This window comes from Aythya ferina, assembly GCF_964211825.1.
Source record: "Aythya ferina genome assembly, contig: HAP1_SCAFFOLD_130, whole genome shotgun sequence".
NCBI lineage: Eukaryota > Metazoa > Chordata > Aves > Anseriformes > Anatidae > Aythya > Aythya ferina.
In genome coordinates this window covers 310,918-338,456 of record NW_028181395.1, presented here as the reverse complement: position 1 = coordinate 338,456, position 27,539 = coordinate 310,918, and the positions used below count along the sequence as shown (strand labels likewise).

General features: G+C 43.9%; 1 long non-coding RNA gene across 1 annotated transcript; it reads right to left on the bottom strand.

Annotated features, from left to right (window-relative positions):
• Positions 1–24,783: 24,783 nt before the first annotated feature.
• LOC311428728 lies at positions 24,784–27,213 on the bottom strand. The gene is made up of 2 exons (XR_014687842.1): positions 27,095–27,213; positions 24,784–25,291 (listed from the first exon to the last, which is right to left on the bottom strand). It is a non-coding gene; the product is annotated as an uncharacterized lncRNA (long non-coding RNA).
• Positions 27,214–27,539: the final 326 nt, after the last annotated feature.

The following is a 27,539-nucleotide window of genomic DNA, read 5'->3' as shown; positions in this document are numbered from 1 at the left end:
CTACCCCTAACCTATCCCTAACCCTAACCCTCTAAGCCTAACCCTAACCCTCTAAGCCTAACAATAACCCCCAACCCCAACCTTCACCCGAAACCCTAACTCTAGCCCCAGCCCTAGCCCCTAACCCTAGTTCCCGAGAACTACATCTCCCGGTATGCTCTGGGCATTCATCATGGCCTTCCGTAAGTCCCGAATCTGAAAACTACATTTCCCGGCATACTCTGGGTACGCAACATGGCCTCCCGGAAGTCCGGAGTCCCGAGAACTACATCTCCCGGAATGCTCTGGGCACACAACATGGCCTCCCAGTGCCGGAAAACTACACCTACCAGCATTCCCCGCACAGCCAGCATGGCCAATCACAGGCCGAGTGCTCGAGAACTGCATTTACCAGCACTCACTGGAACCCTCACCGCCCTTACGAAAAAAGCCTCAAGCCCTAACATCCAAAAAAACCTCGAAACCCCTACAGACCTAACCCAAACTATTTACCACACTAAACCCCTGAAGACCTATGCCTAAAACCCCCAACCCAAAATCTTAGGATGCTCAAAACCCAAACCCAACCCAAAACGTTAGGAATGCTCAAAGCCCTAGCCCAAAAACTTAGGGCGCTCCAAACCCTAACCCCAAAACATTAAGACACAAAAAACCCTAACCCAAAAACTTAGGGTAATACACCATAAATGTTTGTTCATTGTCTTATCTGTAGCAAATAGCATAGGCTGAGTCGAGGATCTCAGTACAGTAGCATTATTATTCGAGATTACAATGGTGGGTGTCCCACAAGCAGGAGGGTGCCTACTAATTCCATACACAGTTTATACACTTTTTTTTTTCTGCCGAGGACCGGGACCCTCCCCTGTTTCCCCTTTAACTGTGCTATTCAAGGTTCATAATCTAGCTGGTGCTTCACAGAAAATACACAGCTGCTGGCCTGTTACAAGTCACATTTCTTTTGAGGTTTTTACTCTTTGAGGTGGTAATGTTTCTTACGCCGTGATTTCCACCTAATTGCTGTAAGGATTCTGGTTGTCTGCATTTTACAAGGTTGTCTGTTATAATAAATAAAAGTCCCAAATAGGATTACAATCAAAGTTTACAATTCACTGAATGAATAGAGGTAAGCAAACAGTGCTGGGTACGCCGGGAGTCTCTGCTCCACCAAGACGCGCACCAGTTATACACCAGTTACCTCCCTTAAGGGATATAGAGAAGCCCTCTCAGATACATCCGTCCTACTTCTCCTGCATGCGGCCGGAGGTCGGTCTAATTCTGGTGCTGTTGGTGGTGGAAGCTGGGGCAACGGTGGTACTGGTGGCGATACCACAGCCACCGGAGGGGGAGCCGCCGGGGGTGGATTGTTAGGATATGGAGGTGGTAGCTTATCCAACGGCTCACGTTTATCTTCTTTTTCTTTTTCATGTTCTTCTTGTTCTTCAAATTTCTTACCTGCTTTTAGTGTAAATATTGAGGCTGGAAAAGGACGTGAAGTCCTCCTGATCCATAATCCTGCATAATCACTTTCTTCCTGGCTAAAAGGTTCCTTTGAATTAACATGGATATTTAAGGCCTGGCAAATCCAGTCTTCGAAGGATCCAAAAACAGGCCAAAAGACATGTAGTCTTAAAGGCTCCTTTGGCCATTCTGTCACACAATACTGGACCATTTTTAATTTACTTTTTCCTTTTCTGGGGTCCCTATCATTCCAATTTCGAATCGTTATTCCTAATGGACTTTCTGGTGGTATGACTGGTAATTTCTCCCTTTCTTCTGGTCTCTGGTCTTCGATTTTGTCTGACCCATCTAGGAATTTTACTCTGGCAATTCCCACAGCCCTTGGTTACCTTAGTAAGAGTGTCTTGCAGGGGGTCGAGGACCTATCACACACCCACAAATCCTATAGGAATCCCTTCGGTCCTTCACCGGCCACGTCCCTCGTGGGAGATTGAAAACGCGGTTAGAAGACCTTCACAATCGCTTCGGAACTAAGTTCCATCTCAGTCACACTCTTACACACACAGGCAACCGAACCCCACCCAACCGAACGGTATACGCTTTAAATGCTTACGACTCCGTCATCTTCGTTCGGATCTTCACGCACACAATTATGGGCAAAATATAGTGCTGCAGCTGGCAAGGGAGCTGAAAAAAAGAATCAGAAACTTTGCTTACCTTTATTCAGGTTCAAGATGCCATTAGTTCCGACCTGACTCAAACAGCAGCCACCAAATGGTGGGGGTGCCTCTCCTAGATCAAACCAGAAATCAGGAACCAAAGCCCTCCCGGACGAGCGCCCGCTTGTAATAAATGACTGGGTCCCAAATAGGATTGCAATTGAAATTTACAATTTATTAATTGAATAGAGGTAAGCAAGCAGCGCTGGGTGCGCCAGGAGTCTCTGCTCCACCAAGACGCACACAAGTTACATCAGGCGGCTGGTTTTTATGCTGCTAGGCTAATACATATTCATTACTACTTCTACAAAAGGCAGGGTTATTCTAATTAGTTCCCAGAATCCAAACCCTCCCACTGGTGCAGGCGTTATCAGTCTCCGGTGGTCCCTCTGGGGGCCGCTCGTACTGAAGGCTCGTAGTCTTCCTCCCAGGCTTTTCTCTTGTCCATCTCCTTTGTCCATCTTGGCTGGATGGCAGACACTTGCATAGTGTCCCATGCAACAGTTGTAATAGTTAGCAGTTATTCTGAAACCCCTTTGTTCTCTTATCCCCTATTGACCCGAATTGATGGACCATTCCTTTGCAAGATTCAAGAACTATATATATTAACCACTCTGGTTTTCTCAGACTTTTCATCATATCATGCGGCCCTAGCATTGTTCCATATTGACACGAATCAGATGAACTCCTTTCACACTGTTAAGCTGTCTTATCACTGCAAGCATATCTCAATACCACCTTCCTTCCCTCTACAGGATGTAACTGCGCAAAAACAACATTTTTATTCCCACAACCTTGATCCCCTTACCCTGAAATCCTTATTCCCCTTAAACCTAACAACTCTAACCACAACCCTAACCCTTATTATCAACCCCCTAACGCTAATGACACTGACCTTAATCCAAACCCCAAACTGCCCCTAACCCCAGACAACCAACAACGAAACACACACACACAAAGATGGAAACTACAAAAAAGGCAAAACCCACGATACAGGCCCCAAATCACAAATACGCAACCAAAATGCTACAGAAAAGCCCCAGATGCAGGCCCCAAATGCTACTGCTAGGCCTCAAAAGCTCAAGATGCATCCCAAAGCAAAAATGCAGGCCCCAAACGTTACAGAAAAGCCCCCAAACCCAGGCTGCACAAGTCTACAAGCAGGCCCCAAACTGCCAACAGAAGCAGGCACCAACCACACCCAGATGCAGACCCCAACTGCCCACAAGCAGCTCCTACCCCACCACCCCCTCCCAAGAACTGGACTCCACCCAGACACTGGCCCAAGACCCGGACCCGACCCCCGCCAACCCCCCTACCCTCCCCCCGACACAGGTGTACAAGCAGCTCACAACCCGCCCCTTCAGAGACCGGTCCCACTCCCCCCACCCCCCCCAAGACACGGGATGCGGAGGTGTACAACCAACTCCCAACTCCCTCCCCCTCAAAGGGAGGCCCCAAAGACCCCCAAATGGAGGCTCCTAGAGTGAACAAACAGCTCCCAACTTCCCCAGGCACAGGCCCACCCCCCCCCCCCCCAAACACAGGCCACAAAGGTGTATAAACAGCCCAGACCCCCCTCCAAGACCATGGCCCCTATAGTGTACAAGCAGCTCCCAACCACCCACAGATGCAGGCCCCAACCCTTTTCAAAAGGGAGGCACCTAGAATGCATGAGCAACTCCCAACCAGCCTAAACATAGGTCCAAAAGTGCACAAGCAGCTCCCAACCCCCCTCAAATACAGACCCCAAAAGTGTACAAGTAGCTCCCCCCCGAGACAGGACCCAAAGGTGTACAACCAGTTCCCAACACCCCTGAGACACAGGCCCCAACCGCCCCCCCAGACACAGCGACCCAAATTCTACAAGCAGCTCCTAACCCCTGCCAGGCAGGCCCCCTACCCTATACAAGCAGTTCCCAACCCTCCTCCCCCCCCCGCCCGAGGGAGGCCCCCAAGGCCCCCACAAACACAGGCCCCTACAGTGTACAGGCAGCTCCCAGCCACCCCCAGATGCTGGCCCCAAAGTTGTACAAACAGCTCCCAGCCACCCTGCAGAAACAGATTCCTACATTGTACAAGCAGTTCCCAGCCCGCTAGACACAGGCCCTGACCCCCCACACATGCAGGCCCCAAAGGTGTACAAGCAGCTCCCACCCCTCCCCCAGACGCAGGTCCCAAGCCCCCCCCCCCAAACACAGGCCCCTACAACCAGCACCCAACCCCCTACCCCCGATGCCAGGCCCAAAGGTGTAGAAGCAGCTCCAAACCTCCTCCCTCAACCCAGGCTCCAACAGTGTACAAGCACCTCCCAACCAACCCTCCCCTTCCCCCCCCGCCCCCCGACACAGGCTCCAAAGGAATACAAAGAGCTCCCACCCCTCCCCCAGATGCTGGTCTCAACCCCCCCCCGCCCCCAGAAGCAGGCCCCAAAGGTGTAGAGTCAGCTCCCAACCCCCTCAATGCCGGCCCCAAGGGTCTACAAGCAGCTCCCCCCTTGCCCCCAGATACCGGCCCCCAGACACAGACCCCAAAAGCCTAATCACAGGCCCTGAACTCTAGAGGCAGGCTCCAAAACCCAGGACAAAGCCCCAGTGGTTCGAGACAGGGCCCAAATCCCAGACACAGGCCCCAAACGCTAAACATATGCCAAAAAAAGTATTAGTGCTGGTGCCAAATGTTACAGACAGGCCCAAAAGCCCGAGATGCTCAAGGCTGAGACGTAACTTGGCTTTCTGAATTACTGGAAAGCAGCTTTCATTCTCAGATAATTGTGTGCAGGCTAGATAGGATGGGGCTTCAGGCACCTCTTCACCTGAGGAAACACACTGCCATCAGGCACCGCTGTGCCAGACAAGCTTGTTCTGCTAGAACACCCTACTCAGATGCACTGTGGCATTCAAGTGAACTGCTTTCATGCAAATATAACGACTGATGTTACAACCCACCTTGCCTGTGGCACCTGATGAACAGAAGAGTAAGCCACCGCAGCACTTCAAAACCATCCCTGCACGTGCCGCTCCTTGTCGCTCTCTGGCCTTATCTCATATCCTTATCCACTTCTGTGGAGAGCCTGCCACGGCACCTGCAAAGCAAGACGGACACCTTTCATAGTCACCTTGTGCTACTTGGTCATTCTGCTCCAACCCAGCTCATGACCAGCCCCTCTTCTTACACAGCTCTTCAGAGTGCAGTTTGCTCCTTTGAGCCTGTGCGAGACACCTGTGAAAGAAAAAGAAACGCATAGGCCGATGCAGCATCCAAAGACACAGCACAACTAGGTAAGTTACTCTCATCTGCTCCCTTACCTCTGCCGCTTACCAGCCCCCGAGGCAGATGCTTCAATCTACCCTCTTCAAACAGCTACAACACCTCTAAAAGACAGAGGGGATGCTTAGAGGAACAGTGAGACCTACAACACAACAACTGCTACATCTGTTCCTCACTCACCTTGCCAGAGGCAGCTCTGCGTGTGACGTCCCAGGTTGTACACTGCGTTACCTAACCCTTACCGTAACCCTTACCCTAACCCTTCTCACCCTTACCATTACCCAAATCCTTACCTTTACTTTTTCCTTACCCTTACTCTTTCCTTTAACCATAACCTTACCCTTACCCTATACCTTACTCCAACCCTTCCCCTTACCTTCCCCTTCCCCTTACACTTAACCTAACCCTTACCCTTCTGCTTTCCCTAAAACATATCCTAACACTTTCCCTTACCCTTAAACTTACCCTAACCCTTTCTATTACCCTTACACTTACTCTTGCCCTAATCCTTGCTTGCACCCTTAAACTTATCCTAACCCTTACCCTTACCCTTACTCTAACCCTTACCCTGACCCGTACCCTTAACCTAACCCTAAACCTTAAACCTTACCGTAAACCTTACCCTTTCTGCTACACTTACCCTTAGCCTACATCTAAACCTTACACTTACTCTTAGCATAACCCTCACCCTTACCATTACCCATACCCTTATCCTTACCCTAACCCTTACCTTTACACTTACGGTTACCATTAACCTTACACTTACCCTAACACTTATCCTGAACCTAACCCTTACCCTAAACCTTACCCCAACCCTTACCCTGACCCTTACATTAACCCTAACCCTTACCCTAAACCTTACACTTACTCTTAACATTAACCTTACCCTTAACCTTAAGCTAATACTTAACCTTACGTTTTTCTCACCCTAACCCTATAATTAACCATAACCATTACGCTAACACTTAACCTTACCCTTAAAATAAGCCATACAACAACACTTAAATGTACACTTACGCTTAAACTTACCCTAACAATTACTCGTACAATTAAAATATTAATTAATTAAATTAAAAAAATTTAATTTAAAATTAATTGAATTAAAAAATTAAAATACTCTTATCCTTATACCTTATCCTTAACCCTCACCCTTATCATTACCAATACCCTTACTCTCACACTTATTCTTATACATACAACTTACCCTTTTCCTAACACTTAACCCTAACCTAACTCTAACCCTAAACCTTACCTGAACCCTTTCCAGGACGCTTACATTAACCCTTACCCTTAACCTAAACCTTACACTTGCTCTTAACCTTAACCTAATACTTACCTTTTCGTTTTCCTCACACTAACCCTAAAATTAACCCTAACCATTACCCTAACAGTTACCCCTAACATAACCCTTACTCTAACACTTACAGTGACCCGTACACTTACACATACCCTTACACTTACTCTTACCCTAACCCTTACCCTTACCATAACCCCTACTCTAACACATACTTCTACCCGTACCCTTACCCTTACTGTTACCCTAACCCTTACCCTTACCTTACCCTATCCCTATCCCTTACCCTATCCCTTACCCTATCCCTTACCCTTAACCTAACCCTAAACCTTACCCTTATCCTAACACTTACCCTTACCGTAAACCTTACCCTTTCTGCTACACTTACCCTTAGCCTAAATCTAAACCTTACACTTACCCTTAGCCTAACCCTCACCCTTACCATTACCCATACCCTTATTCTTACCCTTACCGTAACCCTTACCTTTACACTTACGGTTACCATTAACCTTACTCTTACCCTAACACTTACCCTTAACCTAACCCTTACCCTAAACCTTACCCCAACCCTTACCCTGACCCTTAAATTAACCCTAACCCTTACCCTAAACCTTACACTTACTCTTAACCTTAACCTTAGCTGTAACCTAATACTTACCCTTACGTTTCCCTCACCCTAACCCTAAAATTAACCCTAAACATTACCCTAACACTTGACCTTACCCTAACCCTAAAATTACTCGTACAATTACCCTTACCCTTAACCTAAGCCGAAACCTTACAGTAAACCTTACCCTTTCTGCTACACTTACCCTTAGCCGAAATCTAAACCTTGCATTTACCCCTACTGTAACCCTCACCCTTATCATTACCAATACTCTTACCCTTACCCTTACCCTAACCCTTCTCCTTACACTTACTGTTACCTTTAACATTACCCTTACCCTAACACTTACACTTATCCTTATCTATGCCCTTACCCTTGCCCTAATCTTTACCCTTAACCTAACCCTAACCCTAAACCTTACCCCAACCCTTACCCTGAACCTTACATTAACCCTAACCCTTACCCTAAAACTTACACTTACTCTTAACCTTACCCTTAACCATTACACTAACACTTACCCTTACGTTTCCCTCACCCTAACCCTAAAATTAACCCTAACCATTACCCCAACACTTACCCTTACCCTAACCCTAACCGTAACTCTAACCCTTACTCTAACCCTTACCCTGACCCCTACCCTTACACTTACCCTTACCCTAACCCTTACCCTTACCATAACCCATACCCTAACACGTACTTGTAGCCTTAACCTTACCGTTCCCCTTACCCTTACCTTTACTGTCTCCGTTACCCTTACACTTACACTTAACATAAACCTTAACCTTAACCTAAACCTTATCATAAGCCATACAACAACACTTACATGTACACTTACGCTTGCACATACCCTAGCAATTACTCGTACAATTACTCTTAACCTTACTATTAAGCTAACCCTAAACCTTACCCTTATCCTAACACTTACCCTTATCCTAAACCTTACCCTTTCTGCTACACTTACCCTTTGCCTAATTCTAAACCTTACCCTAACCCTCACCCTTACCTAAATCTAACCATTACCCTAACCTTCACTCTTACCCTTACCATTATACTTACTTTTACCCTTAAACTAAACCTTACCCCAACCCTTACCCTGACCCTTATATTAACCCTTACCCTAACCCTAACCCTTACTCTAACCCTAACCCTTAACCTAAACCTTACACTTAATCTTAACTTTAACCTTACCCTTAAACTAATACATACCCTTACGTTTCCCTCACCATAACCCTAAAATTAACCGTAACCATTACCCTAACACTTATCCTTACCGAACCCTAACCCTAACCCTTACTCTAACTTTTACCCTGACCCGGACCCTTAGACTTCCCCTTCCCCTTACTCTTCCCCTTACCCTAACCCTTACCCTTACACTTACGGTTACCATTAACCTTACCCTTACCCTAACACTTACCCTTACCCTATCCCTTACACTTATACTTATCCATACTACTTACGCTTACCCTAACACTTAACCTTAACCTAACCCTAACCCTAAACCTTACCTGAACCCTTACCCTGACCCTTACATTAACCCTTACCCTAAAACTTACACTTAACCTTAACCTTACCCTTAACCTTAACCTAATACTTACCCTTACTTTTCCCTCACCCTAACCCTAAAATTAACCCTAACCATTACCCCAACACTTACCCTTACCCTAACCCTTACCTTTACCATAACCCATACTCTAACACATACTTCTACCCGTACCCGTACCCTTACGGTAACCCTTACCCTTACCCTTACCCTTACCCTTACCCGATCCCATACCCTTAACCTAACCCTAAACCTTACCCTTATCCTAACACTTACCCTTACCGTAAGCCTTACCCTTTCTGCTACACTTACCCTTAGCCTAAATCTAAACCTTACACTTACCCTTAGACTAACCCTCACCCTTACCATTACCCATACCCTTATTCTTACCCTTACCGTAACCCTTACCTTTACACTTACGGTTACCATTAACCTTACCCTTACCCTAACACTTATCCTGAACCTAACCCTTACCCTAAACCTTACCCCAACCCTTACCCTGACCCTTACATTAACCCTAACCCTTACCCTAAACCTTACACTTACTCTTAACCTTAACCTTACCCTTAACAATAACCTAATATTTACGCATACGTTTTCCTGACTTTAACCCTAAAACTAACCCTAACCATTACCCTAACACTTAACCTTACCCTAACCCTAACCCTAACCCTTACTCTAACCCTTACCCTGACCTGTACCCTTACACTTACCCTTACCCTTATACTTACCCTAATTCTTACCCATACCATAACCCATAACCTAACACATATTTGTACCCTTAACCTTACCGTTACCCTTAACCTTACCCTTACCCTTACTCTATCCGTTACCCTTACGCTTACCCTTAACATAAACCTTACCCTTGACCTTACCCTTACCATAAGCCATACAACAACACTTACATGTACACTTACGCTTGCACTTATCCTAGCAATTACTCGTACAATTACCCTTAACCTTACTATTAAGCTAACCCTAAACCTTACCCTTATCCTAACACTTACCCTTATCCTAAACCTTACCCTTTCTGCTACACCCTACTACCCTTTGCCTAATTCTAAACCTTACCCTAACCCTCACCCTTACCTAAATCTAACCATTACCCTAACCTTCACTCTTACCCTTACCATTATACTTACTTTTACCCTTAAACTAAACCTTACCCCAACCTTTACCCTGACCCTTACATTATCCCTAACCCTTACCCTAACCCTAACCCTAACCCTTACTCTAACCCTAACCCTTAACCTAAACCTTACACTTAATCTTAACTTTAACCTTACCCTTAAACTAATACATACCCTTACGTTTCCCTCACCATAACCCTAAAATTAACCGTAACCATTACCCTAACACTTACCCTTACCGAACCCTAACCCTAACCCTTACTCTAACTTTTACCCTGACCCGGACCCTTAGACTTCCCCTTCCCCTTACTCTTCCCCTTACCCTAACCCTTACCCTTACACTTACGGTTACCATTAACCTTACCCTTACCCTAACACTTATTCGTACCCTAACCCTTACCCTAAACCTTACCCCAACCCTTACCCTGACCCTTACATTAACCCTAACCCTTACCCTAAACCTTACACTTACTCTTAACCTTAACCTTACCCTTAACATTCACCTAATACTTACGCATACATTTTCCTGACTTTAACCCTAAAACTAACCCTAACCATTACCCTAACACTTAACCTTACCCTAACCCTTACCCTGACCTGTACCCTTACCCTTTACCCTTACCCTTATACTCACCCTAATTCTTACCCATACCATAACCCATACCCTAACACATATTTGTACCCTTAACCTTACCGTTACCCTTAACCTTACCCTTACCCTTACTCTATCCCTTACCCTTACGCTTACCCTTAACATAAACCTTACCCTTGACCTTACCCTTACCATAAGCCATACAACAACACTTACATGTACACTTACGCTTACACTTACCCTAGCAATTACTCGTAAAATTACCCTTAACCTTACCCTTACCAAACCATTACCCTTGTTCTTAACCTAACCATAAACATTAAGGATAAGCTAAAGGGTCACCCTTAAGGTTAACGTTATCCTAACTCTTACACTTAAGTGGGTAAGTGGAAGTGTAAGGGTACAGTTCAGGGTAAGCGTTAGAGTAAGGGTAAGTGTTAGGGTAATGGTTAGGCTAATTTTAGGTTTAGGGTGAGGGAAACATAAGGGTAAGTATTAGGTTAAGTTTAAGGATAAGGTTAAGAGTTATGGTAAGGGTTAGGTTTAATGTAAGGGTAAGGGTTTGGGAAATGTTTAGGATAAGGGTAAGAGAAGGGATAATGGTAAGGGTAAGGATGATGTTTAGTGTAAGGGTTAGATTTAGTTAAGGGTAAGGGTTAGTGTAAGTTTAAGAGTAAGGGTAAGTGTAAGGGTATGTGTAAAAGTACGGGTAATTGTAAGGGTTAGGGTAAGGGTAAGAGTAAGGGTATTGGTAATGATAAGGGTGAGGGTTACAGTAAGGGTAAGTGTAAGGTTTAGATTTAGGCTAAGGGTAAGTGTAGCAGAAAGGGTAAGGTTTACTGTAAGGTTTAAAGTTTCAGCTTAGGTTAAGGGTAAGGGTAATTGTACGAGTAAATGCTAGGGTAAGTGTAAGCGTAAGTGTACATTTAAGTGTTGTTGTATGGCTTATGGTAAGGGTAAGGTCAAGGGTAAGGTTTATGTTAAGGGAAAGCGTAAGGGTAATGGATAGAATAAGGGTAAGTGTAACGGTTAAGTGTTAGGGTAATGGTTAGGGTTAATTTTAGGATTAGGGTGAGAAAAATGTAAGGTTAAGTACTAGCTTAAGGTTAAGGGTAAGGTTAAGGGTAAGGTTAAGGTTAAGAGTAAGTGTAAGGTTTAGGTTAAGGGTTAGTGTTAATGTAAGGTTCAGGGAAAGGTTTGGGGTAAGGTTTAGGGTTAGGTTCAGCTTAAGGGTAAGGGTTGGGGTAAGGTTAAGGGTATGGATAAGGAAAAGTGTAAGGGATAGGGTAAGGTTAAGTGTTAGCGTAATGGTTATGGTTAATTATAGGGTTAGGGTGAGAAAAACGTAAGGTTAAGTATTAGCTAAAGGTTAAGGGTAAGGTTAATGTTAAGAGTAAGTGTAAGGTTTAGGGTAAGGGTTAGGGTTAATGTAAGGGTTGGCGTAAGGTTTAGGGTAAGGGTTAGGTTCAGGATAAGTGTTAGGGTAAGTGTAAGGTTAATGGTAACCGTCAGTGTAAAGGTAAGGGTTAGGGTAAGGATAAGGGTATGGGTAATGGTAAGGGTGAGGGTTAGGCTAAGGGTAAACGTAAGGTTTAGATTTAGGCTAAGGGTAAGTGTAGCAGAAAGGGTAAGCTTTACGGTAAGGTTTGAGGTTTAGGCTTAGGTTAAGGGTAAGGGTAAGAGTAAGGTTTAGGTTTAGGAAAAGGGTAAGTGTAGCAGAAAGGTTAAGGGTGAGGGTAAGTGTTAGGGTAAGGGTAAGGTTAAGGGTAAGGGTAATGGTATGAATAAGGGTAAGGGTAAGGGAAATGGTACAGGTCAGGGTAAGGGTTAGAGTAAGGGTTTGAGTAAGGGTAAGGGTAAGGGTTAGCATAAGTGTAAGGGTGCAAGCAAGGATTAGGGCAAGAGTAAGTGTAAGGGTAATAGAAAGGGTTAGGGTAAGTTTAAGGGTAAGGGAAAGTGTTAGGATATGTTTTAGGGGAAGCAGAAGGGTAAGGGTTAGGTTAAGTGTAAGGGGAAGGGGAAGGTAAGGGGAAGGGTTGGAGTAAGGTATAGGGTAAGGGTAAGGTTATGGTTAAAGGAAAGAGTAAGGGTAAGGAAAAAGTAAAGGTAAGGATTTGGGTAATGGTAAGGGTGAGAAGGGTTAGGGTAAGGGTTACGGTAAGGGTTAGGTAACGCAGTGTACAACCTGGGACGTCACACGCAGAGCTGCCTCTGGCAAGGTGAGTGAGGAACAGATGTAGCAGTTGTGTTGTAGGTCTCACTGTTCCTCTAAGCATCCCCTCTTTGTCTTTTAGAGGTGTTGTAGCTGTTTGAAGAGGGTAGATTGAAGCATCTGCCTCGGGGGCTGGTAAGCGGCAGAGGTAAGGGAGCAGATGAGAGTAACTTACCTAGTTGTGCTGTGTCTTTGGATGCTGCATCGGCCTATGTGTTTCTTTTTCTTTCACAGGTGTCTCGCACAGGCTCAAAGGAGCAAACTGCACTCTGAAGAGCTGTGTAAGAAGAGGGGCTGGTCATGAGCTGGGTTGGAGCAGAACGACCAAGTAGCACAAGGTGACTATGAAAGGTGTCCGTCTTGCTTTGCAGGTGCCGTGGCAGGCTCTCCACAGAAGTGGATAAGGATATGAGATAAGGCCAGAGAGCGACAAGGAGCGGCACGTGCAGGGATGGTTTTGAAGTGCTGCGGTGGCTTACTCTTCTGTTCATCAGGTGCCACAGGCAAGGTGGGTTGTAACATCAGTCGTTATATTTGCATGAAAGCAGTTCACTTGAATGCCACAGTGCATCTGAGTAGGGTGTTCTAGCAGAACAAGCTTGTCTGGCACAGCGGTGCCTGATGGCAGTGTGTTTCCTCAGGTGAAGAGGTGCCTGAAGCCCCATCCTATCTAGCCTTGCTTCAAAGATCGAAGCCGAAATTCCTTTAAGTGGTATATTCTTTATTGCAGCGCTGGATGCACGGGGGATCTCTCCACCTATCGTGCATACCCAAAGCAGAAAGCAGTCTTGAGTTTATACAATCAATCTATCAATATTCTACAAGCACCTATACATATGCATTACCTATCCCCGCCTTCCCTCGCTTCTCATGCTAATTAGCCTTTTGGCACCTTGCTCCTGCACAGAGCCTTCCAAGAATTGTGGGCAGGGGTCTTTGGGACGTGGGCAGGGGTCTTTGGGAGGAAGACCCCGAGTCTTCCTCACAGTGTACTTTTCACCTTTGGTCAGGAATCTGCTGAATTGGCATGTTTCTTAATTGCAAGAGCTGGTTGTTGCCAATTCTCCCGTTTGTTGTATCTTTATAATGAATTCCAATGTCCAGTTTCGAGAGTTATAGTCCTTACATTCGTTTCTCTGTCCGCCTGCCGCTTCCTTATCATGAGTTCCAGTGTCTTGTTTCGAGATATACAGTCCTTGTCTGGGGATTGTCCTTGCCTCCCCAATACCTCCTTAATCAATCCCCCCTTTTCTTTTCCCATGCAAATTCTTTTGCATCAGATACTTTCTTTATTTACAGTAACACAACAAAGCAGGCATCTAAACAACATGCACACAAATATTCCTAACACTACTAATACGATTAGAGCAATGAATACTTGTTTCAACCATTGGAAATTGGGCAACCAGGAGGTTAACTTAGTCCATAGTTCACTAAAACTCCATGAAAGATCATCTTTACTGATCTCATGTAGGATCCTGGTCTGCTTCCATATTTCTTCCAGGTCGGTAGAGATCCTTCCACTCTGATCTACATACATACAACAACTTGTGTTTATTACTGTACAGACTCCCCCTTGAGTGGCCAGTAACAAGTCTAGGGCCATCCGATTTTGGAATACTACCTGTGATAAACTAGGTATCTCTTCTTGTTGAGCCTTTATAGCATCCAGAATTTTGTTTTCTAACTTCTCTATAATTGCAGAAATATTAACTATTGCCTTTTCCAATTCACTCACTCCTAACCATGGGATAAACCATCGCACAAAACTATGAAAAGGGGTGTGTCTCTCTATCAATGGATTGTTAATTTTTCGTCTGATTCTCCGCATATGAGTTCTCAAGTAACCTCGAGGCACTACATCATGTACTGTCATATTGGGGACTACCGCTCCAAGAGTGCAAGTTCCCTTCCAATTCTCAGGCAAGACCTTACGGGCTGTATCATTGCATAGCCAATACCACCCTTTTCCTTCTGGAACCGTCCAGCTGGTTGAATTTGCCCAGCCGCTAGTCGTACTAATATCAATTGTTCAATTACAAGATGTCTGATTTCCCACATAAGTAGTATCCGTATTTATACAATGCTGTTTTCCTATACCCTTAGGCAGGTTACACCTTTGTACACACACATAATAGGATTCTAACGGCAAGAAGCTACTCACTTCTAGTTCCAAAACTGCTTAATATTTTCGACCCCAAGATGTGTTTTCCCACAAATTAGTCCAAGATAAGTTTGCAGGCAAGGGAATCCCAATTAACGATACACCCTTATTCCCATGCTGTGGCAGATGGGTGCATACCCAACAATTCGTCTTATTAGTTACTTGAGAAATTGTCTGTATTAAGGTCAGGTGTAAGTTCTCATCCCAAGTTGCCCACCCCAAATCCGAGAACCGCACCCCTGCAATCATTAGGATCTGGAAAACCGTAATTTTGTTGGTCCAATTGGAGTGGTGGTCCATATCCTCGCCGGGGCCTTCTTCACCCTTGAATTGTGGATCCAAGCTGCTTGCTTCTTAATCTTAATGGCGGTGTGTGTTGTCAGTAATACTTGGTATGCTCCCATCCACTTTCCTTCCATTTTTCCTGCACGGGTTGTCCTGACAAAGTCTTTATATATATATAATCCCCGGGCTTAAAGGGGTGGATTGGTTGATCCAACCCTCTAGCCCTGGTCCCTAAAACAAATGTATGTACTTTATTTAATTGTTTCTGAAGTTCAGTTATATAAGCATATAAATATTCTGATCCTAACTGCGTTAGGTCCTCTCCACTAAATAGAAATGGCTATGGCCTTCCATATAAGATTTTGAAGGGACTCAAATTTCCTTTTATTCTAGGTTTAACTCTAATTCCAAGTAATGCTAAAGGGAGGGATTGAGGCCATGACAAATTAGCTTCTTATCCAATTTTAGCTATTTATTGTTTAATTAAATGGTTCATTTTTTCTACCTGTCCACTTGCCTGTGGTCTATAAGGAGTATGCAGCTGCCAATCTATCTTTAGAATCTTACTTATCTGGTCTACCACTTGTGCACAAAAATGTGAAACTCTATCAGAAGACATTGCTACTAGAATCCCAAAGCATGGTATTATTTCATTTAACAAGACTTTAACCACTTCTCTTGCTTTGTTTGTTCGACAGGGAAAGGCTTCAGGCCTTCCTGAAAACGTGTCAGTCAGAACCAGTAAATAATGATACCCCCCTTTTCTAGGGAGTTCTGAAAAATCAATTTGCCACTGTTGCCCCGAATAATTTCCTTTACCGATTATTCCAAATTTTATTCTATTCTTGGTATTGGGGTTATTGTGTAAGCAAATGCTACATTGTTGAGTTACTTGTTTTATCATATCGTCCCACTAATGTCTGACTCGGGCTCTTATGCAGTGTGCCAGCTCCCCAGTGCGTTTTATTGTGTTCTGTAAGAACTATGGGCCATGTCAAACTAGAGGGTATTACTATGGGGTTATCTTTTAAATATACTCATCCATCTGGTTTCATTTTACCTTTCAAATCTTCAATTAATTTTAAGTCTTCTTTTGTATAATTTGGATATAGTTTGGATTTTACCGTCTGGTATCAAAGACAATGCCTTCACCTCAGTTATTTCAGCTGCCTGCTTAGCCTCTGCCAATCGATTTTCCAGTTTCAAAATCGGTGTTCCCCTTTTGGTGTCCCTGACAATGCATGACAGCTACCTTTTCTGGTTGTTTTACAGCCTCTAACAATTTTAAAATTTCTTCAGCATACTTTGTGTTTTCACTGAGCGGTCAGCAATCCATGTTCTTTCCAAATTGCTCCATGAGCATGTACCACGCCGAATGTATATTTAGAATCTGTCCAAATATTTACCCTTTTTCCCGCTGCCAGTTCCAATGCTCTCGTGAGAGCAACTATCTCCGCCTTTTGAGCTGATGTTCCAGGGGGTAAAGGCTTAGACTCGATTACCTGCTGAGTAGTTGTTATAGCATATCCAGCTTTACGTTGTCTTTGCGTAACAAAACTGCTCCCATCCGTGAACCAAGTTTCTTCCGCGTCTTCCATGGGCTCCTCCTTAAGGTCTGGTCGGCTGGAATACACAGTCTCTAGAGTTTCTAAACAATCGTGAATCACAGCTTGTGCCGGAGCATCACTAAGAAAAGAGGCTAGATTCACAATATGAATTATCACAATTTCCACGTCGTCCTGTTCTACCAATATTGCTTGATATTTCAAAATCATCAATTCTTGTTTAAGTTGTTTAAAGACTTTTTGTGCTTCTCCAGTCCAGACTAACTTTGACTGGTTAATCTTTATCAATTCACATAGAGGCTTTACCAATAGTCCATAATTATAAATCCAAAGGCGACACCAACCTGTCATTCCTAAAAAGCTTTGTAGCTCCTTTACCATTTGAGGTTCTGGAGTCCGGCAAATGACTTCCTTATGTTCAGTTCCTAGTTCTCGTTGTCCTTCCGAAATGTCAAATCCCAGATAGGTCACACTTTGTTGAGCCAGCTGGACTTTCTGTCAAGAGACTTGATATCCATTTAAACCCAGAAAATTAAGACGACTTATAGTCCATTGAATCCAACTCCCTTTAGTCTCGGTAGCTATTAAGAGATCATCTACATATTGTAACAAAGCACCTTCAGTGTCCGGAGGTATCCATGTTTCAAGTTCCCTTGCTAATTGGTTTCCAAAAATAGTGGGGCTATTCTTGAATCTTTGAGGTAGTAATGTCCACGTAAGCTGCGTCTTTCTGCCTGAATCGGGATTTTCCCATTCAAAGGCGAATAGGTTTTTGCTTTCTGTGGCTAAGCCTAGGCAGAAGAAGGCATCTTTTAAATCCAGTACGGTAAACCAGACTTGACTATTCTTTAATTTAGTCAGCAAAGTATAAGGGTTTGCCACTACTGGATGTATATCTGTGGAGGAATGGTTAAGCGAAGTAGGCCATGTGAACATTGCACAGCTAGGAGGCCGCAAGTTAACAAAGTATCGAACACAGCTCAAATGAGCCTGAGAAAGTACGTAAATAAGCCTGAGAAAATACGTGAATGCGGCCTGGGAAGGAATGTAAGTTCTGGGAGGTTTTAGGGAGGTTTCAGGGAGGTTTCAGGTACAAGAACATGATATCTGTTGGTATGCTGGGAAAGTACTAACTGTGTTACTTTGGTGGGAAACTAGCTGATAGAATAGAGAAATGCACTAACCAATCATGAGCTTAGCTTTTGCAATATGTATGAGCTAATTATATTGAATTAGATAAAAGACGACTGAGCTATCCAATAAATCGAAGTTCACTGATCACTCATATTGAGCGTCTGTGTCTTCCTTCCGTCGACAACAAATGTCCTCGCAACAAATGGCGCCCGAACAGGGACCTGCAATACAGGAACAGGGACTTCGCTGGAGTTGAACCTGCGCTGGAATTGTACCTGCGAGCCACGGTTGGACGGAATACAAGGACCGGTCCTGCAACGCAGCTCAGGAGGTGAAAAGGATTACAAATTGCTGAATCCCCGTACCCGAGGCCTGAAAGGTGAATGGAAAAGAAACCTGGAATACCCACACCCGCACCCGCAGCTCGGAAAGGGAGTCCTCGCACCCGGGATGAGCCTATAGAGGGTCCCGCCGGAAAGCGTCGCCGAGGTCTTTGCAAAGGCTGCAACGGTACCGACGTATATAAAGGTATGGAGAGACAAGCGGCGTATGATTTGCTCAAATGCTTTTTAGAAAAGCGGGGCACACAGGATATATGTTGTAAAAAGGAATTACCAAAGTTATTAGCTTATGGGGTAGTTAAGGGTTGTTTTTTAGATCCTGATACTGTGTTTGAACAAGCAGAGTGGAGGAAGTTTGGGGATAAATTATTTGATGAAGTAATTAGTGATAATAAAATAGCAAAGAAATTGATGAAGCCATGGAGGGCGGTAACTAATGCATTAGCAACACATCAAGCTGAACAAAAAATAGCTGCTGCTGCAACAGAACGATTAGGATCATCCAGTCAGAAGGGGGGGGCTTCTGCTTCTTCCTCTACTCAGCAAAGAGCTGAGGAACAAGCTTACCCCTCTCCACCATCATATAGAACAATTACAATTCCAAAAGGGACTTCGGTACCCATATCAGGGGAAGAAGAACCCTCACAGTCACAGCCACCGACAGCCCCGCCTGCACCCTCGCCCGTACAATCAGAGAACAGAGAAAGGGTGGGTGAGGAGTCAGGTACAAATTCATATTCAACAAGTCCATTTAGAATCAATGTACAGGACAGGGAGGAGACATGGAAAAAAATAGCGCATGAAGCAATGAAGGAAGGGAATCTTGAAATAGCAGCACAAATAACAACAGCCTATCCGGTGGTGTATTCACCTCCAGATGCACAGGGAAATGTACAGGTTCAGTTGACTAATTTAGATTGGAAATTATTAACACAATTACGATCTACAGTAAATGAGTCTGGATTAAAGGGAGAACCTACTCGTCAAATGTTAGACTATATTTGGGGGACAAATATTCTGCTCCCAGGAGATATTCGTAGCATAATGAAACTAATCTTGACACAGCATCAACAACTTTTGTTTAATGCATATTGGCACGGTATCTGTCAAGAAGAGGTAGCGATAATACGCGCGCCTGGGGATCCCTTGTATGGTGTTACATTAGACGAATTACTGGGTGTGGGACCATATTTTAGAACAGAGGCGCAGGCACTCTTGGGACCAGACAAAGCTAAGGTATCAATGAATCTAGCCAGAAGAGCATTAGAACAAATTAGAGAGCCGGGGGGAATGCCGTCCTACATGGGAATTAAACAGGGCAGAGAGGAACCATTCGGGTTGTTTATCGATCGGGTAGCAAATGCGATACAAGCAGCGGGAGTTCCTGATTATCTTAAAGACACTATATTAAAGCAATGTGCACTCCAAAATTGTAACCCTTCAACTCGTAGTATATTAGCTACGTTACCGAGTACTTGGACAATAGAGGAAGGATTGGAAAGAATGTCTCAGGTACCTGTAGGTCCACAGACTATGTTAGTAGAAGCAGTAAAACAATTAGGTGATAACATGAAAGAACAGTCAAAAGTGTTTGCAGCCCTTGCTCCTTTGCAAACCCCCAGTGGACGTCCTATTAGCCGAGTATCGACACCGCAATATCGTTGTTTTCGATGTGGTGTTGCGGGACACATTAGACGGAATTGCAAAATAGAATCTGTGTGGTGCCAAAATTGTCAAACAAATACTCACAGCACTTCAGCATGCCGCCGAAATGCGTCGGGAAACGGCCGGAGCAGCGGGAGGAGCCGCCCCGCGACGACACAAAAAGTGGCTTTTACGACAACGGCAGCGACGGCAACAGCACCAGCACCAACTGCGACGAATCCTTTTTTCTCCGACCAGCCACCAGAGGGAGCCTCGGCCTGGATTTGGCAACCGCAGTCGATGTGACTTTATTGGATTCGAGACCCACCAGGGTAAAAACAAGACTTATTGGACCAGTTGTTGTTAATAAGGAACCTGTGGGAGCTTTGTTAATAGGGAGATCGTCTGCCACCATGAATGGATTACAAATATTAACTGGACTTATTGACAAGGATTACTTTGGGGAAATACAAATTATGGTTTCTGCAATGTTTCCTCCAATTCATGTGCCGAAAGGCACAAAAATGGCACAGTTAATTCCTTTGCCTCATCTTGCTGAATCATTAGCATCGGAATCTGCAAAGGATCGAGGACTGGGAGCATTTGGCTCCACGGGAAAAGTGGCTTTATTGACACTTGGTATGCGACACAGACCACGACAAAATGTCACTGTGTGTTTAAAGGATGAGAAAATACAGATTGAGGCATTGTTGGACACTGGTGCTGATGTATCTATAATCAGCACAAAGGATTGGCCCTCACATTGGCCTACATTTGAGTCTAATGCTACAGTTTCGGGAGTAGGAGGTGTGACTCTTGCTCGTCGGTCACCAGTGCTACAATGGACAATAGGTGATAAGGTGGTACAATGCAGTGTCTCCATCTTATCACTACCTGAAGGAGTACAAGCGCTGGTGGGGCGAGATATCCTTGCCCAAATGGGAGCAGTTCTCACGACAGATCATCAAAATTTTTAGGTGTGGCCATTGCTTGGACTTTCCCGATCCCACTTAAATGGAAAACTGATGAACCTGTATGGGTTGAGCAGTGGCCACTGAAACGGGAAAGTCTTTTACATGCTCATAAATTAGTACAGGAACAGTATCAACAAGGGCATTTGAGACTGTCAACAAGCCCTTGGAATACTCCGATTTTTGTGATTCCCAAAAAATCAGGGAAATACCGTTTGCTACATGACTTACGAGCAGTTAATAACCAGATGTGTGCTATGGGAGCACTGCAACCTGGATTACCTAATCCTGCTATGATACCAGAAGGGTGGAAATTACTAATTGTGGATCTCAAAGACTGCTTTTTTACAATTGCATTACATGACAATGATAGACAGAGGTTTGCTTTTACACTTCCTGCTATAAATCGTGAAGGACCATATCAGAGATTTGAATGGACTGTGTTACCTCAGGGCATGCGTAATTCACCTACCTTATGTCAGCTCTATGTTGATGCAGCACTTCAACCAATTCGCCGCACATGGCCAAAAACGATTATTTACCATTACATGGACGATATTTTGCTAGCTCAGGAGGAGATATTTTCCTTACAACAGAAAAATGCGCTGGCAGTTGCTCTTAAACAAATGGGACTGGTAATTGCACCAGAAAAAATTCAGGAGACAAGCCCTTGGAAGTACTTAGGGTGGAAAATCACAGATTCTACTATTCCGCCTCAGAAACTTACTATCCAATCGAACATCACAACTCTCAATGATGCTCAAAAACTGCTGGGAGATTTACAGTGGATTAGGCCAGTGGTCGGAATTCCAAATGAACTGTTGAATTCCCTTCGACCTTTATTAAAAGGAACTGATCCTGCCGCAAAGGTGACATTATCAGAACAACAATCGGAAATATTACAACAAATTGCATCACTGATCACAACGCGTGTCACACATCGACGCATACCTGACAGGCCACTGGATTTTACTGTTTTGTGTGGTCCACAACACTTGATGGGTGCTATCACACAGCAAAAAATAAAAACGGGGGAAAAGGAAATGGAAACTGTGGTATTGGAGTGGATAGCTCCCCCATTGCAACCCCGAAGAACAATTCAAGAAAAAATTGACACGCTGTCAGAATTAATAAAGAAAGGAAGAAATCGGATACTACAAATAGACGGAGTTCCACCAAGTACAATCTGGGTACCAATAAAGCCAGGTGACTTGGAATGGTACATACAGAATTCCGAAAAACTACAAGCTGCATTATTACAGGATGGCGCCACAATAGTGGCAAAGACATTACAATCAACTATATTGTCATGGATGGAAAACCAAGCATGGATAACCCAGCCCAAGCGGTCGGATTCTCCGTTAGCAGATGCAGTAACTGTTTTCACGGACGCTGGAAAGCGCTCCAAGTCTGCTGCAATAACATGGAAAGACGAACAAGGCTGGCAACACCAAATTTTAAAGGGCCAGGACAACGATTCATTACAGACATTAGAGCTCTATGCGGTTGTATGGGCATTTATAAAATGGAAAGATGCCCCTTTAAATGTAGTATCTGATTCTCTGTATGTAGTAGGTATAGCTAATCGTATAGAGGACTCTGCTTTAAGAGATGTAAAAAATGAACGCCTTGCAGAATTATTAACTAGCTTACAGCTTGCTATAGCGCAGAGAAGCAAATCCTATGCGGTGATACATATACGAAGTCACCAATGGGTGGAGGGACTGGGAGAAGGCAATGCTCGGGCGGATAAATTAGTTGCCGCTCCAGCCACTGAAGCGCCATTATCTCCCTTCTGTAGAGCTAGGGAGGCTCATGCTATTTTTCACCAGAATGCTAAGGGACTTGCGCGGGCTTACAAACTGTCTAGAGCTGATGCACAAGCGATAGTAAAAGCTTGTCCAATATGTAGTAATTATAATTCAGGGGTGGGACTCGGAGTCGGGACAAACCCCAGAGGGCTTAAAGCCAATGAAGTGTGGCAAATGGATGTTACTCATGTTCCAGCATTTGGACGATTGAAATATCTGCATGTAACAATAGACACTTATAGTCACATGATCTGGGCTACACCGCAGCCTGGAGAAAAAGTTCGGGATGTACGACGTCATCTTGCCAGTTGTTTTGCAGTAATGGGAGTACCACAGACTATAAAGACTGATAATGGTCCAGCCTATGTTAGTGGGCCATTCAAGCGATTCATGGAACTATGGGACATTAAACATATTACTGGTATTCCACATTCACCAACTGGTCAGGCTATTGTGGAAAGGGCTAATGGAACAGTTAAACAATATTTAGAAAGGTTTAAAGACATTATTGATGTTAGAGAAAGGGTAGACAAGACTCTATTTGTTCTGAATCATTTGTGTGTTTTTGGGGAACATGACGAACCACCTGTAGCACGTCATTATACCAAATCTGAAAATGATAACAAATGTGCTATGAGAGTATTGTACAGAGATATGAAAACAGGGCAATGGTTAGGGCCTGCTGATGTGATTTATGTGGGACGAGGTTATGTATGTGTCTCTTCCCCTACAGGTCCGACCTGGGTGCCTAGTCGGTGTGTAAAGCCAGCCATCGAAGAAAGAAGAGGATGACAACGATCATGGCTGAAGTAACAGAACAAGGGACTTTGATTATGCTATCAGTTATAATAATGGCTGGACATGGTAATGCTATCTTAGGGAAGATTGACCCTCAGCAGAATATGTGGGTCACCTGGGCTAATGAAACCAGACAGAGTTCATTTTGTCTGTTTCTTGCTTCTGCATCTGATCCTTTTAGAACATGCTTGTTTGGGGTTCCAATAGGGGATCCAAAGGAACTGAGTGAAATGTTAGCACCATACTCTGCCAGTGTTACTTTACTTAGTAGATCCCTTTCTGCTAATGTCTCGGATGGAGTAGTTGCTGCCCTGCAAGCTCTTAATAACTCATTGCCATGGGACCCTCAAGAACTGGATCTCCTGGGGTCTGTGGTAGTAGGGAATAGCAGTAGTAACTGGACACAAACATGCTTTGTACTCCATGAAGGGAAACAAAATAAAACGCACTGGACCAACATAACATCGAGGACCCTTGGATTTGAGGCCAATGGACATTACTGTGGATGGAACAACACCGGGAATATTAGTGTACCATTTGGGGCGTATGGAATAGGTGATACCAATTCAATCTGGTTTCAAAGTCAGGCCAAAGCTTTGCCACCTGGTATGTTTTTAATCTGTGGGGACCGTGCATGGCAAGGGATACCAGCTAGTGCTTTTGGGGGTCCGTGTTACCTAGGATGACGCACACTTTTCGTTCCAGATTTGCACTCGTGGAAGAACTCGACAGGGAGCAGAAGAATTAAACGAGATCTAAATACTTTGGGTTCTGACTGTAATGATGGTGTAGAACTGTGGGGTCCAGCAGAAAGATTCTTTGCTTCTTTAGTGCCTGGTGTGGGAACTGCACATGCTTTGACTAACATTAATAAGCTTGCTTGTTGGGCTGTTAAACAATCAAATGTAACAACACAAGTTCTTTCTGAAATGTCGCAAGATATGGAGAGCATAAGACATGCTGTGTTACAAAATAGGGCCGCTATTGATTTCTTGTTATTAGCTCAAGGACATGGGTGTGAAGATGTAGAAGGAATGTGTTGCTTTAATCTCTCTGATCATGGGCAATCAATTCACAATCAATTGAAATGGTTAATGGATCATACACAAAAAATTACGATACAGAATAATTGGTTTGATGATTGGCTTAAATCTGTCTTTGGAAATGTAAGGGGATGGGTTTTTAACTTAATCAAAGAGGGACTTCGCCTTTTGCTTATAATTGTATTGATTATAATTGCTGCACGGGTAGTCTTTAGCTGCTTATCTAGGAAACTAGAACAACTCACAGAGAAGGTGTTTGTAGCCCAAAATAAAAACGGGGGAATTGTGGAGGAATGGTTAAGCGAAGTAGGCCATGTGAACATTGCACAGCTAGGAGGCCGCAAGTTAACAAAGTATCGAACACAGCTCAAATGAGCCTGAGAAAGTACGTAAATAAGCCTGAGAAAATACGTGAATGCGGCCTGGGAAGGAATGTAAGTTCTGGGAGGTTTTAGGGAGGTTTCAGGGAGGTTTCAGGTACAAGAACATGATATCTGTTGGTATGCTGGGAAAGTACTAACTGTGTTACTTTGGTGGGAAACTAGCTGATAGAATAGAGAAATGCACTAACCAATCATGAGCTTAGCTTTTGCAATATGTATGAGCTAATTATATTGAATTAGATAAAAGACGACTGAGCTATCCAATAAATCGAAGTTCACTGATCACTCATATTGAGCGTCTGTGTCTTCCTTCCGTCGACAACAAATGTCCTCGCAACATATATCCTCAGTGATTTTATTTATGGCCCTCAAATCCTGAACTAGCCTATAGCTTTTTCATCTGCCTTTTTAATTGGCAATATGGGTGCATTGTATTCTGATTCGCATTCAATCAATAATCCATACTGTAAAAATTTATCAATTATCTCTTTAATTCCTTTCCTATCTTCTATCCTCAAAGGATATTACTTAACCTTAACGGGTTTCTGTCCTGGCTTTAATTTAATAATCATTAAGGTCACATTTTTAGCTCTTCCAGGGACTTCGGTAGCCCAAACTCCTGGACATACTTGATCTGTGATCTCTAAAGGTATTTCACTTTTAGGGTCAGTTTGTATTAGTGCCAAGCTTAACACATTTATTAGTTGTTCTTCTCCTGTTCTTAATTCCATTTTCCCCTTTTCAAAGACAATTTCTGCTCCTACTTGCCCTAATAAATCTCTACCTAAGAGTGCCCATGAGGAGCTAGGCATAGATAAAAATCTGTGTATGCCCCATTGTTTCCCTAACTTGTACTTCAAAGGTTCACAAAAATAAGCCTTTTCGGTTACACCTTGTCCTGGTTTCAGTTAGAACAGAGTTAATTTTCTTCCTAGTAGCTGGGAGAATGCTATGTTTTGGCTTAGGATGAGAAGAGTGCTGATAACACCCCGATGTTTCAATTGTTGCAGAGCAATGCTTATACCAAGCCAAGGACATCTCAGCTTCTTGCTCTGTCCTGCCAACAGGCAGGCTGGGGGTGCAGCAAGAGCTGGGAGGGGACAGACCCAGGACAGGTGACCCAAACTAGCCAAAGGGGTATTCCATAGCATCTGACGTCAGGCTAAACAATACATAGGGGTGGCTAGCCAGGGGGAGGGGGCCGGACTGCTCGGGGTTAGGCTGGGCATCGGTCAGCGGGTGGTGAGCAATTGCATTGTGCATCACTTGTTTGTACACATTATTAGTAGTGGTACTATTATCATCATTGTATTATTATTATTATTATTATTATTATTATTATTATTATTATTATTATTATTTTGTCTTATTAAACTGTCTTTATCTCAACTCACGGGCTTCACTTTCCATTTCTCTCCCCCGTCCCAGAGAGGGAGGGGGAGGGTGAGCGAACAGCTGCGTGGTGTTTAGCTGCCGGCCGGGTTAAACCACGACACACCTTTTACCCTAACATAATAATTCTGTGAAAGCATTAATGCTTGATTTAGAACTGAATACGTTGCCCCATAGCAATAAGAAATTTCACTTCCATTCCTCCCCTAGCTTCATTATAACCAGTGGAGGATCCGCTAGGGTAGATTCCCCAGGTCCCCGTTATTCCTGTTGAAATCAGGGGTTGATTACCCTAGGAAAAGGCTAGTCAATTTGTCCTCCAAAGCCAGGTCCAAACCGTTTTGTTTTATTTATTTATTTATTTATTTATTTATTTATTTATTTATTTTCATTACATTTCAGAGTTGGTCCAAAAATTCCATAGGGCTTTCTTTTAGACCTTGTTGGAAGCATATTCTCAATTCCCAATTCATCCAGGTTTTAGTATTTACTTAACCGTTCATGATTTTCAGGATGATTCGGGTCTTAGTGGGGGTCGGTCAGGGGAATGCAATTGTCCACAGTTCCCTGAACGGTCCCATCAGCAATCTGAGCTCGCACATGAACTCAGGTTGTTTTAAGAGTGTACCTCTTTTCTGTTTCTGTGACAACTCTCTCGGACCGATCATGGTCCCTTTGCCCTAAAGGGCTAACACCCATGATTTTAAGATCTCTGCCTCGGGCAGAGGCAGAACTATTAACATTCCTACATCCTCTTTCCCTGCTCATTCAACTTCAAACACCTTTAACACTTTCAACAACCCTTTTAACACTTCCTTTATCTTTCTCCAGCCTGTACTTCTCTAATGCCAACATCAAAGGTTCAGTCAGGGGCCAACTTAATTCCCTACCTTTTCCCACCAAGATGCTGAAACATCAGTATACAACATTTCATCCTGTTCTGCTTCTCAAAAAACAACATTAACTGTAGCAAAATATTATAGTTTAAAGTTCCATTTAGGGGCCACTTTTCTCCACATTCCAGCTTATAAAGCGGCCACCACTGATTACGATATTTTATCAATGTTTTCCTGTTCACACTTCCACCGGCAGATCCTCCAATATCCTTCCAGTGACTTAAAACACATCCTAACACACTTTTCTTTAAAATTTCACTGCTTGTTTGCCCCCCCAGTTTCCAGTTTAC